The sequence below is a fragment of the Panicum hallii genome, chromosome 3 (assembly GCF_002211085.1).
Source record: "Panicum hallii strain FIL2 chromosome 3, PHallii_v3.1, whole genome shotgun sequence".
NCBI classification, from domain to species: Eukaryota; Viridiplantae; Streptophyta; class Magnoliopsida; order Poales; family Poaceae; genus Panicum; species Panicum hallii.
In genome coordinates this window covers 34,074,834-34,091,552 of record NC_038044.1, presented here as the reverse complement: position 1 = coordinate 34,091,552, position 16,719 = coordinate 34,074,834, and positions in this window count along the sequence as shown.

The window sequence follows — 16,719 nt, the reverse complement described above, 5'->3', positions numbered from 1 at the left end:
CTAATTGGAATCTTTTATCATTTACTAATGTAATATTTTATAATGTTTAATATATAATCAAATCTTTATGATCTTTTATTTAAAAGTTTGAATCCAAATTTTAGTTCATTTCAAATTTGATTTAAATATTTTAGTTCTTATTGCAATAAACCCTACCATATCTTTATAAATAGTGTTTTAAATCTAAAACCTCTATATTTTATGTATGTTTATGTGTTAATTGAATGAGTTATAATATTTGAAATATGAAATTCTAAATTTAAATTCCACCTTATTTACTTTATTGCATCTCATATAGAATCAACGATACTCGACGACGGGGATTACGAACTGGTCTTAGGACAAGACCAAGGCTTTCCAGAAGATCCAGCGCAAGTCGTCGAAGGACTAACTGAAGCTCCGAACCCGAGTTCGGAAACCTCTGACTCTCCTGCCCCCACCCCCACTTCAGAAGGCAAGCCCCGGACATATCCCACTACTTTATTTACACTGCAATCTATGTTTATCTATATTATATCTTGCATTAAGTCTAGGAATTGAAGTGAAACCCTAGATGCATGAATTCTAGGAACCCAATGTAATGCTCCCGAGTCCTTATCGGATAGATGCTCCGCTAATAGGACCGGTAGAAGTCGAGTGATTTCCTGTCACTCGCGCGATATAGGAGTTGCATGTTTACATTCCTGCAACCACTATAAGGATGACGGACAGGGTCATGTGTTGTATCATGACCTGGAAGTTTACCCTATCTGTTTTGATAAAAGCTTTAAGGTCGAAATGTGTGGTAGTGGTGGCTAAGTTTTTGAAAGTACTAACCACATACCGCGAAATATGGTAAGCGGTAAACCTAGTACCCGAATGGCCCGGCAAATGGACTTGTCTCCACCACTCAACTTTTATTTTATGTTTACACGCACCGACGTGTGGGAGTACGTTCTGCAAGGCAGACAGGAATACGGGTTTTGTAGTCGCGCTACAGACGTATGTCCTGTACACATTGGGTGTGCGTACGGTCCTGCAGTCGCTTGTGGTGGCCCTGATCCATAACCCGGAATATGAGGGAAACGGTTGCTTGGATCGCCCTGTTGGTATTCCATGCGTGTGAGTTAGGTTTACCTTGCAAGGTTAAATTCGATTCGAATCGTCCGCCTCTCACGAAGCTTGAGATTGCTTATCCCTTTTACCACATTAAGTAAGAAGTGGAACTAATGATGGATAATCTTGATGGATGATAATCACTACCTTGCTTGCTTAGTGTAGGTGCTAATCTAGAATAAATACTCAACTAGAAAATGAAAGCTAAAACTTGAAAATAGTTCATACTCTTTGTTACTTTTCAGCTGAAAATAAACCCAAAGCCTTTGCAATGCCTTCATGAGTCTAGTTATGGGCTAAGTATACCCAACCCCGGGTAAGCCTTGCTGAGTATTAGAATACTCAGCCTTGCCAATATTTGTTTTAGGTATAACCTACGAGAATCCCGCGGACAACCTTGTGTGGCCAACGTCCGTTCCTTTTGGCTGGTCCGTGGAGTGGGACCCGTCCCCGGCCGGCACTGACCCTCCGGAGTGACACCAGGCCCTGGGCTAAGCTTGGTGTTCGCCTTCGCGACGTGTGTAGTCGCGTAAAACTTTTCCTTCCGCTGTGAGTTTAGACAAGCTATTACGCTTGTCAGTTTGAACATGGTTTTGTATAAGTTTACTTACCTTTAAACTCAGTTTGTAGTAATATCTGTATGGTTGTAAATTAAAATTGATGAGCTATTCTGTGATGTGAACTCGCCTTCGTGCGAGGTAAACCTGCTTCGATCCTGCTGAACCGTGGTTGTATCGGGCGGAGACCCGACAGACCAAAGGATTGTTCCGTTTGAAGTGCGTTGGGCTGATTGCAGTTGTACGGCGATCAATAGCGCACTTGAGCCGGAATAATTCGAGCGGTTCTGCCACAGCAATCAAGGGATAATGACAAAATGTTCCTACTTAGAGTGCAATGCTCGATATATAACCATGAACGTGATGCACTGTTGAGATGTATGATTGCAATGATGGTGCAACACGAGGATGGAGGATTCCATGCACGATCGAAATGGTGCATATGACAAATTGCAATTACCATGATGCTGGCCAAATAAGGCATACACCATGATGCAAGGATGACGATGCTTGCGATGTATGCACGTAAGAAATGCATAAAGTATGATGCATACTGTCATGAGTTGATGACGCACATGACTCGCACCCTGCAACCATTCTCTCGTGACTAACACCTGGGTAGTTCTATATCTTTGAGCGAGGATCAAAAGTTAGGACACTAGTAAGGTTGCATAAAAAGAAATTGTAGTGAGTTACGTCACATATACCTAGGCACCAGTGCGCTCCTAATGGCTCAATCATGTGGCTGCAGCGCACATGAGGCCTTAGGTTCTGACACGGCATAATGGTCATGTGATTAAACATCACCACAAAAGAGGAATAACAACCCTGTAGTGCCAACAGCAACAAGATAGATTTAGGAAACCGAAGACAACCTGAAGTTGTACTGGATGCACATCCGTTAGTCAGTCTACGGATTTTCGATGACGATGCAACGCCATGCACTGACCAAAGATGGTATATGTTATGATGCATGACTTTTGCCGGGAGAATTGTATTCAAAAAGTAATTATTGTCATAAATCTTTTTAATTTATCCAAAATCATCTGAGAAAAAAATTGAAGGTGCAACTTTCAGATGTTGTAACCAGAATAGCCAACAATATAAAGTACAACATCAAGAGTGGATAGATGAATCACTGAATGATGGATTGAAGGGTTTGCTGACAATTATCAAGGTTTAACCATCAAAGGAAAAGCTCAATGCTTCTGCCGAAACAAATTCAAAGCAAGATCAAGGGTTTGATTTGGCTGTCAAGCTAAGATCGGCGATAAGGTCCAAACATTGACCCAACCCACTTGATTCACAAAAGACCTTCTCAACTCCAGGTTAGCCTAGCAGATTACGTTGGCTCCTACAACACAAAGTCTAGGCGGGCATTCAGATACAAGCAACATATTTTAGTACAACAACGTAACAAGCAAGGCAATCAAATCAATCCAAGATGACATGATGCATGCACGTTCTATCGTTCTTACAATAAAAAATAACTGCCAAGTAACCTTGGTCTTACGTGGTTAGTTACGGTGGCACAATATAAATACGTCTCTCTCTGTAATAGCTAGTCAATAAATCCTATTTGTCTTAACCTATTTTAACGTGGTTAGCGTACCTGCAGAAAATCACAAGATATATATATATACTGAACCTTTCATGCCAGCATGTCATGAAAGCGTCCCCAAACATTACTGTTCACTATAGAAACAGCATCTGTACGATTACCGCCGTACAGACGATGTTAACATACGTTATTGAAACAACGTATTCACGGGGGTACCGCAAAATGCGGGGGTATTGCTGTTCATACCCTGTACCTAACTATATACTCCCAATATAGTCAACCGAAATTGGTACATTGGCAGCATCTCAACTAGGCCACTGCTTGAGAAACAACGTTCGGTTCACATCACCGACGGGAAGGCTAACTCCCCAGTTAGCTGAGGATCCTTACCTTCTTACCTCATCGTTGAAGGTGTCGTTACAGAATGTAAAGTTGGGGTTGTGCATAAATTTAAGTTTTGATAGAAAAGTAATGCTGGTAGTTAGGGTTATATATATATTATAGCCACCTCTAATTCCCTTAATAAACATAACCCTAGGGCTTTACGTACTAAGCACAATCCTTAACGAGTCAAACATAGTTTTGCAAAATACTTGGTTGGTCAAATTTTTATACTGAAAGCATTTTTAAGGTAAAATATATCTCCAGAGTAACCTTATAGCTCTGATACCAGCTGTAGCAGAACCAACCTGAATTACACCGGCTCAAGTACGCAAGTCCTCTCTCAAGGGCTCCAACGTGCTTCAAACGGTGTAACCCCTTGGCCTGTCGGGTAGAGTCCCGATGAAACCACCTAACTTCCGGGATCGAATAAGGTTACCTCACACGAAGGTGAGTCCAGAGATATAGTCACCATCATATTTTACATCACAGGAAATTACATTACAAGAGTTTCCAAAAGTAGTACTAAGTTCCACATTTAGTAAAATTATTATAAACCGTTAAAGTTAAGGTTCTTGGCAGCGGAAAACAAACGCGATGATTTACAACACGTCGTCAAGACGGATGTCATGCTAAGCCCGGGCACGACATCACTCGGTATCATCAGTATTGGCCGGGGATGGATCCCATTCCACGGACCAACCATCTGGAAGAGCATAAGGCCAAGATAGGGGAAGGGTAGGGTCTTCAAAGACATTACCTGAAAAACATATAACTAGCAAGGCTGAGTATACTAATACTCAGCAAGGCTTACCCGTTTCATGGTATACTTAGCCATGTAACTAGACTTATGAAGGCTTATAATGGTTCTGGATTTAATTTCAGCTGAAAAGCAACAAAGAGTATGAGCTAACTTTCATATTTTAGCTTCAGATTCTAGTTTCATTAACCATTCTAGGTAAGCACCTATGCTAGACAAGCAAGGTAGAGATTATCATCCATCAAGATTATTCCAACATTAGTTGCTGTTCTTACTCTATGTGGCAGAAGGAATAAGCAGTCTCAATCTCCGCGAGAAACGGACGATTCCTGAATCGAATTTCAAACCTTGCAAGGGTAAACCTAACTCACACACTGGAACATCCAAAGATCGTTCCGAAGCAACCATTTCCCTCATATTCCGGATATGGATCAGGGACACCACAAGCGACTGCAGGACCGTACGCACACCAATTGTGCAAGACATACGCCTATGGCGTGACTACGTGACCGTATTCCTGTCTGCTTTGCAGAACGTACTCCCACACTTTGGTGCGTGTAAACATAAAATTAAAGTCGAGTGGTGGAGACATGTCCATTTGCCGGGCCAATCAGGTACTAGGCTTACCGCTTTACCATATTTCGCGGCATGTGGCTAGTACTTTCAAACGCTTAGCCACCACTACCACACACTGCGACCTTATCAACTTTTATCAACACAGACGGGGTAAACTTCCAGGTCATGTTACAGCACATGACCCCGTCCATGATCCTTATAGTGATTGCAAGATAGTAAACATTCAACTCCTATATCGCGCGAGTGACAGAAAATCACCCAACTTCTACCGGTCCTATTAGCAGAGCGTCTATGCGATAAGGACTCGGGTACAATACATTGGATTCCTAAGATTTTATGCAACTAGGGTTTCATTTCAACTCCTAGACGTAATGCAAAATATATAATATAATAATAAAATTGTAATAAATTGAAATAGTGGGGTATGCATCGGGGCTTGCCTTTACTGCTGGGGCTGGAGTCAGTAAAGTTAAGATTTTTCGAACCTGGGTTCGGGCCTTCAGAGAATCTTGCAACAACGTTCACATGGTTTTCAGAAACATCCTCTGCAAACTCCTGGGAGATCTCGTAGGTACCGTCTACGGAAGTAGTCATATCTACATGCAATGCAACATTATATTCAAAGTGTGTACATAAACCTATTTTACTTCACGATAAAGTTGCAATCCAACACTCATTTAACATACTACTCGCATAACAATCAAAAAGATTAGAAACTAACTTGAGTAGAGCTTTCGTTGGACAACTAATTAAAATCGGTTATATGTTGAGGATTACCACTACAGGAAAACGGCCAGCTTCCTACGGCCAAAGCCGTCGGAAAAAGTGCCAAAGCCGTCGGAAATACACTAATTCCGATGGCTTAGACCGGAAACCGTCGGAAGAAAGCCGACGGAAAATACGCGTCGGAGTTAACGGTTACGTCCGACGGCAGCCGTCGGAAATAATAATTTCCGACGGCTCTCGCTGTAAGCCGTTGGAAGTAATCGAAAGTGGGACCCACAATCCTTCAGACGGCTGCCTTGACGGCGTCTCGCTTATTTCCGACGGCTCGGCTGTAGCCGTCGGAAATAGTAACCTTACTTCCGACGGCTCCCTTCTGGCTGTCGGAAGTCCCTGGCTGTGGGCCTACATGTCATTTCCGCTTGCTGGACTGATTGGACCGTTTACTTCCGACGGCTCCCTGCTGGCCGTCGGAAGTTGTCTTCACGTAACCCGTAACCCGCCTCCCTCCCTGGCTGCTGTACCGCAAATGAGACATATAGACCACAAATTTATATACACATGTCCAAATCCAAATAAACCAATAATATTTCGTATCATTTCAACCAACTTCATTACAGAATAAAGTTCAATATTCCAACAATGAATTAGAGTCACATTCCACAAACAAAGTTAAAAAGTCCAACCACAATTTAGAGTCACAATCCATCATCCATCTCAAGTTCAACAAGATATAAAAATTTAACTAAACTACAGAATATAATCACTTGGATGATTTGAGTTGTGGCAACTACCGTCTGTTCCTGGACTTGCAAAAAGTTGAGCTGCAATTTGTTCTCCAAGTTGATTTGCATCTCCAGGAGCTCGGATATTTGCCGGAGGAGTGTTCACCGCCTATAAACCACAAATAAAATTGTTAAATGTATCAATCAAATAAAAGTATGTACTTAAAGTCAAATTTCATACCGAAGGGGGCCAAGCAGGCCAAACAAACTGTGGTGGTGGAGGTGGAGGTGGCAGCGGAGGCATTTCAAATGAAGGTGCAGGTAATCCTTGCTGTTGTGCTATTTGCTGCCAATAAAAATCAATATATCACAAAAATTAATATCTTATAGAAAAATATCATGAAAATATAAAGAAATAACACTTGACACTTACTTGAAGGAACTCCTGTTGTTGTTTCAGCATAGTTGCATAATACTCATTTTGAGTTGCTTGATATTGTCTCTGACTCTCTGCATAAAGTTGTTGCTGTCTTAGTGCTTCCTGCAGCCGATCAAACTCTAAGTCTCGCTCGGAGGCCCGACGAGACGTACTGCTGGATGTCTGCGATGATCGTGCACCTCTGACCTGGCTCGAGTCAATGACTCCATTTAACATGCCGTACCTACAACACAATAAGAGGGTGAAGTTGTTTACAATAATCTTCTTTTTTTAGTAGGTATGTTAAAGTGTTACCGTCCATGAGCTTTTCCACCTCCAATAGCATAAACAACCTCTTGATCAATTGGTTGTTCTTTCAAATTACAATTCTCTCCATATCGATTGACCATTTCTTGACCATAAGCCATCTACACACAAAATATATCATTGAATTAGAGGAAGAAAACTAGTGCAATTCAATGAAGAGTATATAGATCTCACCAGACGATCTGAAGCTGTCTGAGAACACAATAAATCAGGATTGCTCGGATTTGAGCCCTTGTGACCGGCAACAAAAACTTCGACAGGACTCGGCTCAACACCAGTGTTGTGTTCCTGTAGTTATAAGTTAGAATTATTTGTTTGAACAAGTTTTCTACATAGAAATACAGTTAAGAAATCTTACAATACGTTTCACCAAACAGATATGCCCATCGCCGCCGTAGGTGTGCAACACTTTTTTTCCACGACATCTCCTGTTTCTAATGGAAATTAACTTGAACTCCTCTGAAGCCCACCAATGGCACAAACCATACCAACCCTCTTCACGAGTTTGCATCCACGATGGAATTGTCGTCTACAACAAAGATTTCACTTTTCAATTAAGTGATCACATAATAACATCATAAAAACATACAAAATATTGTACCTGACGATATTGTTCCTCAGTCAGGTAAATTTCACCCGATGCTCGCTTTGATTCTGGTCATTTTCTTTCAGAATTCCAAAGATATTCATTATTGGCCTAAATTCTTAGATAGGACATTGTATCCCTCATAACATCCGCAGCACAGTTGTGAAAGACTCTCTTAGCGTGTTCGACATTGGCATTGTTTGCCAGCTTGAGACGAGCCTGAAATAAAAAAACAGGTAAGCATACAAAATATCTTATTTGATGACATATCCTATTGTGGAGAAGAATAATACCCAAAAGTCTGCAATCACTGCTCCTTGAGCGTCCTGAGTAATAGGCATCACTATTCTTTTAGGATCGGGTTCAACAACAACTCGATGAAGACGATAGTGTTCCCATGCTGTAGCAGGTCTACGCCGTCCATCAGGCAAAGTCACCATCCCAGGCCAATGCAGTCGTTGTAGACTACCTATAATAGATTTGACCTGTGTACGGTGACCCGTTCCATCAAATTCCAGATCACGCCAAGTCCTACAAGAAAATAATATAATTTAGAAATTATAGTAAATAAGAAGTTTCAATCAAGACAAAATACACTTACTTGTCACCAATTGGTTGGATTGTAGTTCTATCGTTAGCTTGAGCTGGTACTTTTGGAGGAATGTTCCAATGGCCGTCGGAAGTCAACATAGAATACTTCTAGTCACCTATGGCCGTCGAAAATTAACGTAAAATATATCTAAACACGTAAGGTCATCGGAAGTTAACATATTATATAAACTAATCATCTCAAGCCGTCCGAAGTTAACAAATTATATACTCTAATCATTTATAGCCGTCGGAAGTTAATATATAATATATCTAAGCACCTAATAGAAACATAAACTTTAAAACTACATAAAAACAATTGAAGTAACACTCATTTTAATGATTAGCAACCCAAAATTGAAGCAAAACAATTTTCTAGTACCTTATGTCGTGCAAGTAGTACTCACTGCAAATGAATGGCTCGGCAGGAGGAGAAAATTCCTTTCTGACAGTGCACTTCGGATGGTAGAGCGAACTGGGAGCGTCAGCGCGCGGCCAGCCACTGCACGCGGCGGGATCGAGCGGCAGGGGCGGCGGGGTCGAGAGGCAGGGCCGGCGGGGTCGAGCGGCAGGGGCGCGCGGCGGGATCGAGCGGTAGGGGCGCGCGGCGGGATCGAGCGGCAGGGGCGCGGCGGGGTCGAGAGGCAGGGGCGCGCGGCGGGATCGAGAGGCAGGGGCGCGCAGCGGGATCGAGCGGCAGTGGCGGCGGGGTCGAGAGGCAGGGCCGGCGGGGTCGAGCGGCAGGGGCGTGGGGCGGCGGGGAGGAGCGGCACAGCCAGGCGCGGGGCGGCGAGGAGGAGCGGAGGGCGGCGGGCGGCGGGGAGAAGCGCAGCGGCAGGCGGCGGGGAGGAGTGGCGGGGCGGCGAGGAGGAGCGGCAGGGTGCGGCGGCTGGGCGCGGGGCGCATGAGAGGCGAGGCGCGGCGCGTGTTAGGGTTCGACCGAACGAGTAACGGTGCTTATCACGGAATTGGCTAACTTCCGACGGCTCAGCCTTGGCCGTCGGAAGTTACTGTTATTTCCGACGGCCGATGAAGGAGCCGTCAGAAACTACTGTAACTTCCGACGGCTACCAAATGCCGTCGGAAGTGGTATATACCTCCTACGGCCTGCAGTGTAGCCGTCGGAAGTTACTGGGGCTGTCGGAAGGACACACATTTCCTACAGTGTACCACAGAGCCAATTGGAGGTCTACTGGTGCTAGCTGATTGGCTAAAGCTGTATCGGCCGTGCTTAACATAGACTCTTACTGTGCTAACTTGCCGATCTGTGGTGGTGTGTTTCGGCAGGTGCAGCCGATATGTCATCTAAATCGGATGTCTAGCTGATCACTGCGCATCGGCTTAGCCGATTTATGTTTTTAGCAAACTAGTTGATCTGTGAACATCGGCATGCTAGTCGATCAGTGTATGCAACTATTTAATATTGGAAGTAGCCGATTGTGCAACAACTACTCGACTCGTGTGACATGTAACTATCCGATTGCGCATTGGTAAACTAGTCAAGAGTGTGAACATCAGCCGAGCTGATATGTGCACATGTGCTAGATTTGTGAATCGGCACAAGTAGCCGATCAGTGCATTTGCAAAACTAGTTGATTAGTGAACATCGGCTGAGCCGATTTGTGTACGTGTACTAGTCGATCGGTGAATTGGCCTACTACCCGATTTAGTGCATCGGGTAGAACTAGTCGAGTGATGTATTGGCATAGCTAGTTGACTAGTGCGAGTAACTAGCCGATGGTGTATTGGTAGACTAGTCGAACTATGTATCCGTACGGTCTGTGTGTTAGTGTATTCAGCCGACTGGAGGGTCAGTTATGTAGCTGGTTTTCACCTTTAATGTTCTCCTATATTTACTGGGTCATATTAGCCGTGTAGTTGATTGTCCTACTTTGTAGTAACTGGGCCTAACTAAGATGTGCTTAAGTATTATTCTAGGTAACTAGGTGTGGTTGTATCGGCTTGATTGCGTTAGTACAACAATTGAGTGACGTACAGCCGATGGGGTTATCTAAGCTGGACCTGCTACAAGAACTAGGTGGAACAGAACACTAATATTGGACTAGGCTGATGAGCTTGTGCCGATGAGGATATGTTTTACAGATGTGCAGCCGATTGGAGTGTGGTTGAGGGTATGTGACTGATAGGTATATAGCCGATTTCTTAGCCGATAAATCGGCTAATAGAAGTGTGCGGATAAGGATGGGAAAACTAAGGATTGATCGGCTTGGATCGGCCGATAGCAAGAACCCTAAGATTGTGTGTGCTTCTCTGATACATCGACTATGTGCAACCGATGTAGGACAGAATAAAAGAATTGTATCGGCAGTAGCCGATGTTAGAAAGATAACAACCGCATCGGCTAACCAGCCGATGGTAGAAGCATATCAAATGAATTGCATCGGCTGACAGCCGTTACAATGAAACATCGTAGATTCAATTGAAACGGATGCTTAGCGGCTGAGCTAATAGCCGATGCTGAACCATAGTTACAGAGATGTATTAGCTAAGCAGCAGATTCTCACGAACTAACAAGGATCCTTATACGAAAAGGACCTTAAGGAGACTGCAATTAAGACAAGGATAATGTCTTGATGGCAAGGACATGAGCACTCGTGTGAAATGATTAACTAAACATCACACATCTCTATCACAAAAATATGAGCTAATACTACCAAACTTATCAACAATGCAATACGAAAAACATTCTATTTATCAAACATGTTATTCACTCTTTTACTGGGCATTCATTTATCAGGTATTATCTAAATTGTTTAGTTACATTAGGTAACAGGGTTAATTACTCTAAACATCTAAACTAAATACGTTAGGTAATATACTTGGTTATCTTAAGCAAACAAACTAATTACACTTAACATCTTTATGCAACAGATTAATCAAAATAAATGATCTAAATAAACAACATGTAAAACTTAAATGAATTTTATAGAGCAATGCACTTTAAAACTAGGGCTATAAAAATTACTAAACATTGCTTTAGTCTAATTACATTTACTGTAAATTTATCAGGATTTTATTTAAACAGGAACTATGCCACAAAATTAAACAAGAACACACATTAAATGATTAAGATATATCTATAACTGTAGTTCTATACTAGATCTAGGGTTTAAAATTTATGGACATGTTTTACTGTGCAAGAGTAACATTCCAACATATTATCATAATTATTCATGAAACAGAACTATTGTTCATGAATTTCCTTTGAATCTAAGCCTATATTCATAACTTCAGTTACACTAGGTTTCTGACTCTCAAAATTTTATCATGAACTTAATATGTTGAAGCAAAGTTAAGGTAAAATTTTAAGCTTTAAACCTGAAGGAATGTATCTAGAATTATATTATGAAATTTCTACCAATATACAAACAAAGTACTCGAATTTCTAATTAAATGAGCAGTAAAGAACTCAAAATTTTTACAAAAATCTGCTCATGGGACATACAACCTAGGTTCCAAAATTCAGCCACAACACATGCATATAACATGAGATAAAATTAAAACACTCATTTCCTAGTATTTATTTTACGTCAAAAACTACACACATACAGCTTAAACTTGCTACATAAAAGTAGTCGAGTATAACTTAAGGATGCTAACGAAACTGGTTTGGCATTTTTCTGAGTTTTCTATGATTTACTATGATTTTCCAAAGTTTCAGCCAAATATTTCAAAAAGGTCCAGCGCGATACTATTCATCTGAGTCATGGTCTGTGCAGATAGGCCCCTGGAATTCTTTCTATTGTTGTGTGGAGTCCCTGGTCACGATTTTTGAAACAGAGAAAACTCAGGGAGCACGATTCCGGCGATGGGGTGCTTCCCGGCGACGAGGGAGAGGTGGGGGAGCATGAGGAACACAAGAGCTACCTTTGGATTGGCTCGGTTGAAACCGGGGTGGGATCGGGGAGCTGCACTGCACTACGGGGAAGCTAACAGCGAGGTCGATTGGAGCAGAGGAAGGTCGGGGAGGGGTGCTCCACGGTGAGCACGGGGCGGCGGCGGCTATGGCGGCGTCATGGGCTTGGCACGGTGTTGGAATGCGCACTGCCTGGTGGGGCTCTTTGGTGACCCACCTTCGTTGCTGCAGCAGAACTCTGCACAAGATCGCACTCTGTACATGGTTGTGCAATCTGTTAAAAACTCAGTACGCCTGGTGTTGCTCTTAGTAGAGAAGTGCTTTACTGCCAGTAGCTTTTCTCATAAGGAGGCTATAGTAGCAGAGCTGCTGGCTGTGCAGTCCAAACTCTGTTCTCCTCCGTTCTCGTAAGAAGGCTAATATTAGCTGAAAAAGGATGTGCTGAATGGGTTGTGGGGGAAGCAATTTCTACTACTTTTCTCACTCGTTTGCGGGCTTAAGTAGGAGGAGGAGGAGGAGGATAAGGGCACGGCACAGCAGGCGGCAAGCGGTGGCAGGGGCGGCGCAGAGCTTGCAGAAAAAGAAACAGAAGAGGAAGCAAAGTGGGATGCATCCAGGGACTTTTCTGCAATTACAGAAAATACAGGAACCTCATTGTAAACCAAGTTTTCCCACTATTCTAGAGTTCAAATGAAAAAATGTTTAAAATTAAAGTTGTGCAACTCTTCAAATCCTACAACTTTGTTTTAGAGTTTAAATTCAAAAACCCAAAGTATACAGCTTTACATTTTAAAAAGTGGTATTTGAATAGATTTTGTCCTTACTGAGGTAAATTTCTTATAACTTTGGACCTAATTGCAAGTATTTATGATATGTCATGATGACTTGCACCTTTTTACACTTTAGTCCTTAGTAACTTTGAAAGTTACTTTTACAATTCAACTACTTACATAAAAGGACTTATACTTTTATAAAATTACATAAATACCCTTATTTTGAAGTTACCTCCCATCCAAATACATTTTCCAAAAATAACCCTAGTTTTTCTGTAATTATAAAAATACCCTTTTACTTGCATTTTAAATTTTCAAAAGCTTCACATAAACACATACAAGCTTTACACTAACAAGCACATACTTCACACTAAATAATGTGCCTAGCTTACTAGTACATGAACTGTCACAACGGTCATGTAGTCGCGCTACAGACGTACGTCCTGCACATTGGATGTGCGTATGGTCCTACAGTTGCTTGTGGTGGCCCTGTTCCACGAGTCGCAATGAAAGGCAAACGGTTGCTTCGGAATGATCATTTTGATGTTCCAAGCATGTGAGTTAGGTTTGCCTCGCAAGGTTTTGAAAATTTGATTCAGAATCGTCCATTTCTCGCGGAGATTGAGACTGCCTATTCCTTCTGCCACATAGAGTAAGAACAGTAACCATTGTTGGAATAATTTTGATGGATGCTAATCTCTACCTTATTTGTCTAGTATAGGTGCTTACCTAGAATGGTTAATGAAACTAGAATTTGAAGCTAAAACATGAAAGTTAGATCGTACTCTTTGTTGCTTTTCAGCAAAAGAAAACTAGAGCCTCTCAATTTCTCCATGGTCTAGTTATGGGCTAAGTATACCCGATTCCAGTTAAGTCTTGCTAAGTATTAGTATACTCAGTCTTGCTAGTCTATTTTTCATGTATAACCTTTGAGAACCCCACGGATGGTCCAGCATGGCCAATCTCTGTTCCGTTTGGCTGGTCCGTGGAATGGGATCCGTCCCCGGCTAGCAGTGACCCTCCGGAACGACACCAGGTTTCGGGCTGGACATGGTGTCAACCTTCGCGACGTAGTAGTCGCATGTTAATTTCTTCCGTTGTGACTCTACACAAGCTTGCATAGCTTGTGGTTTTCAAACAACGTTTGTATAAGTATACTTAAGTTTGAAATGTTTGTAATAATGTTTAATATTCTGTAAATTAAAAGTTGGTGAGGTGTTGTGCGTTTGTAAACTCGTCTTCGTGCGAGGTAAACCTGCTTCGATCCTGTTGAACCGTGGTTGTATCGGGCGGAGACCCGACAGACCAATGGGTTGTTCCGTCTGAAGTGCGTTGAGTTAGTATCGCCTGGATAGCGATGACTAGCGCACTTGAGCCGGAATAATTTAGGCGGTTCTGCCACAAATTTCCTCCTTCTTTGTGACCAAGGCTTGAAGCTCTTCTATCTGAGTGACCTATCGATCAGCATTTTGATAGTGACCTTGAGCTATACCAGTCAATTGACCCATACCACGGCGTAGCAGAATTTGATAGTGGTGCTGGACATTCATGAACCTGATGGTACCACGGAGTGTTTCTTCGGCTGAATCTCCCAACATATGGCCATAATGAGCTATCCGGAAGTTCCACTCGGGATCACTGGAATCTATTGCAGGGAAGAGGCCAATAGGATGCCCTGCAACTTCCATGGGATGCTGGTTGCAGAAAATATGGATGGCCTCAAAAGCTGCGGTCTCAATAGTGTCGACGAGATGGTAGCCAACCATATCAACCTCGATGGGCTGCCACTGAGAACGGAAAGGGTGCTGAGGAATGGTCATCTTGACTCTGCACCGGGAAACACCTTCCTCTCTATACTCCACTCCATCGTACTATGGGGGCTCGGTGTAGAAGAATAGACTAAGTGATTCCCATAAGAGACGGGGAAAACCCTCCCAGTGCAAGGCATTGGTATGGAAATGCCCTGCATGATCCCAAAAGATGTTTGAAGGAGCCGCCATCTGAAACAAGAATTCAGATGGTGAGATTTGGAAGGATGCTGAAAACCCAACTATGACTACCACAAGAATCCTATTGAAACCACACTAATATAGACAACACTCTATTTGTCCTTAAAAGAACAACACATTTAATGCACTCATTTTAATTATGGATGGATTATGCATGCACATTCTATTCGACCTCACAACCAAAACAATTGCCGAATATCTTCGGACTTACGTGGTTAATTTCGATGGCATAACACATACGTCTCTCACTAATAACTAATCGATAAGTCCTATCTGTCTTAACCTCTTAATCATGGTTAGTGTACCTGCAGAAGACCATATATAACATGAACCTTTCATGGCAGCATGATATGAAAGCGTTCCCAAACAGTACTGTTCACTATAGAAATAGTATCCGTACAATTTCCACCTTACGAATGACGTTAGCATATGTTACATCTGCAACGTCTTCACGGGGGTACCATTTAAAATGGGGGTATGAACAGCGATCGCCATACCCTGCGCCGAACCATATACTCCCAATATAATCAACAAATCGTTGATATATTGGCAGTATCTCAAGTAAGCCACTGCTTGAGAAACAGCGTTCGGTTCCATCACCGACGGGAAGTCCAATCTCCCTCAGTTGGCTGAGGATCCTTACCTTCCTACCTCTCGTCTCAACGTTGAGAAACGGATAATACTAATATATATACTAGTAGCCACCTGATTACTCCCATATAAACCCCTAGGGCTTTACGATCTAAGCACCATCCTTAACGAATCCAACACGATTTGTAAAACTCTTTTGTTAGGCCAAATTTTATCCTGAAAATATTTTTAGGAGCTGCTGCAGTTGTAAGAGTAAACCTACAGCTCTGATACCAACTGTGGCAGAACCGCCTGAATTATTCCAGCTCAAGTGTGCTAGTCATCGCTATACAGCTTATACTAACTCAACACACTTCAAATGGAACAACCCATTGGTCTGTCGGGTCTCCGCCCGATGCAACCATGGTTCAACAGGATCGAAGCAGGCTTACCTCGCACGAAGGCGAGTTTACAATCGCACAACAGCTCACCAACTTTTAATTCACAGAATATTAAATATTATTACAAACATTTCAAACTTAAGTATACTTATACAGACATTGTTTGAAAACCACAATCTATGCAAGCTTGTGTAGAGTTACAGCGGAAGAAATTAACACGCGACTACACACGTCGCGAAGGTTGACTCCAAGTTCAGCACGAAACCTGGTGTCATTCCGGAGGGTCACTGCCAGCCGAGGACGGATCCCATTCCACGGACCAGCCAAACAGAACAGAGATTGGCCATGCTGGACCATCCGTGGGGTTCTCAAAGGTCATACCTAAAAAGTAGACTAGCAAGACTGAATATACTAATACTCAGCAAGACTTAACCGGAATCGGATATACTTAGCCCATAACTAGACCATGGAGAATTTGAGAGGCTCTGGTTTTCTTTTGCTGAAAAGCTGCAAAGAGTATGATCTAACTTTCATATTTTAGCTTTCAAATTCTAGTTTCATTAACCATTCTAGGTAAGCACCTATACTAGACAAGCAAGGTAGAGATTAACATCCATCAAGATTGTTCCAACAATAGTTATTGTTCTTACTCTATGTGGCAGAAGGAATAAGCAGTCTCAATCTCCGCGAGAAACGGACGATTCTGAATCGAATTTCCAAACCTTGCAAGGGTAAACCTAACCCACACGCTTGGAACATCCAACGATCATTCCGAAGCAACCGTTTGCCTTT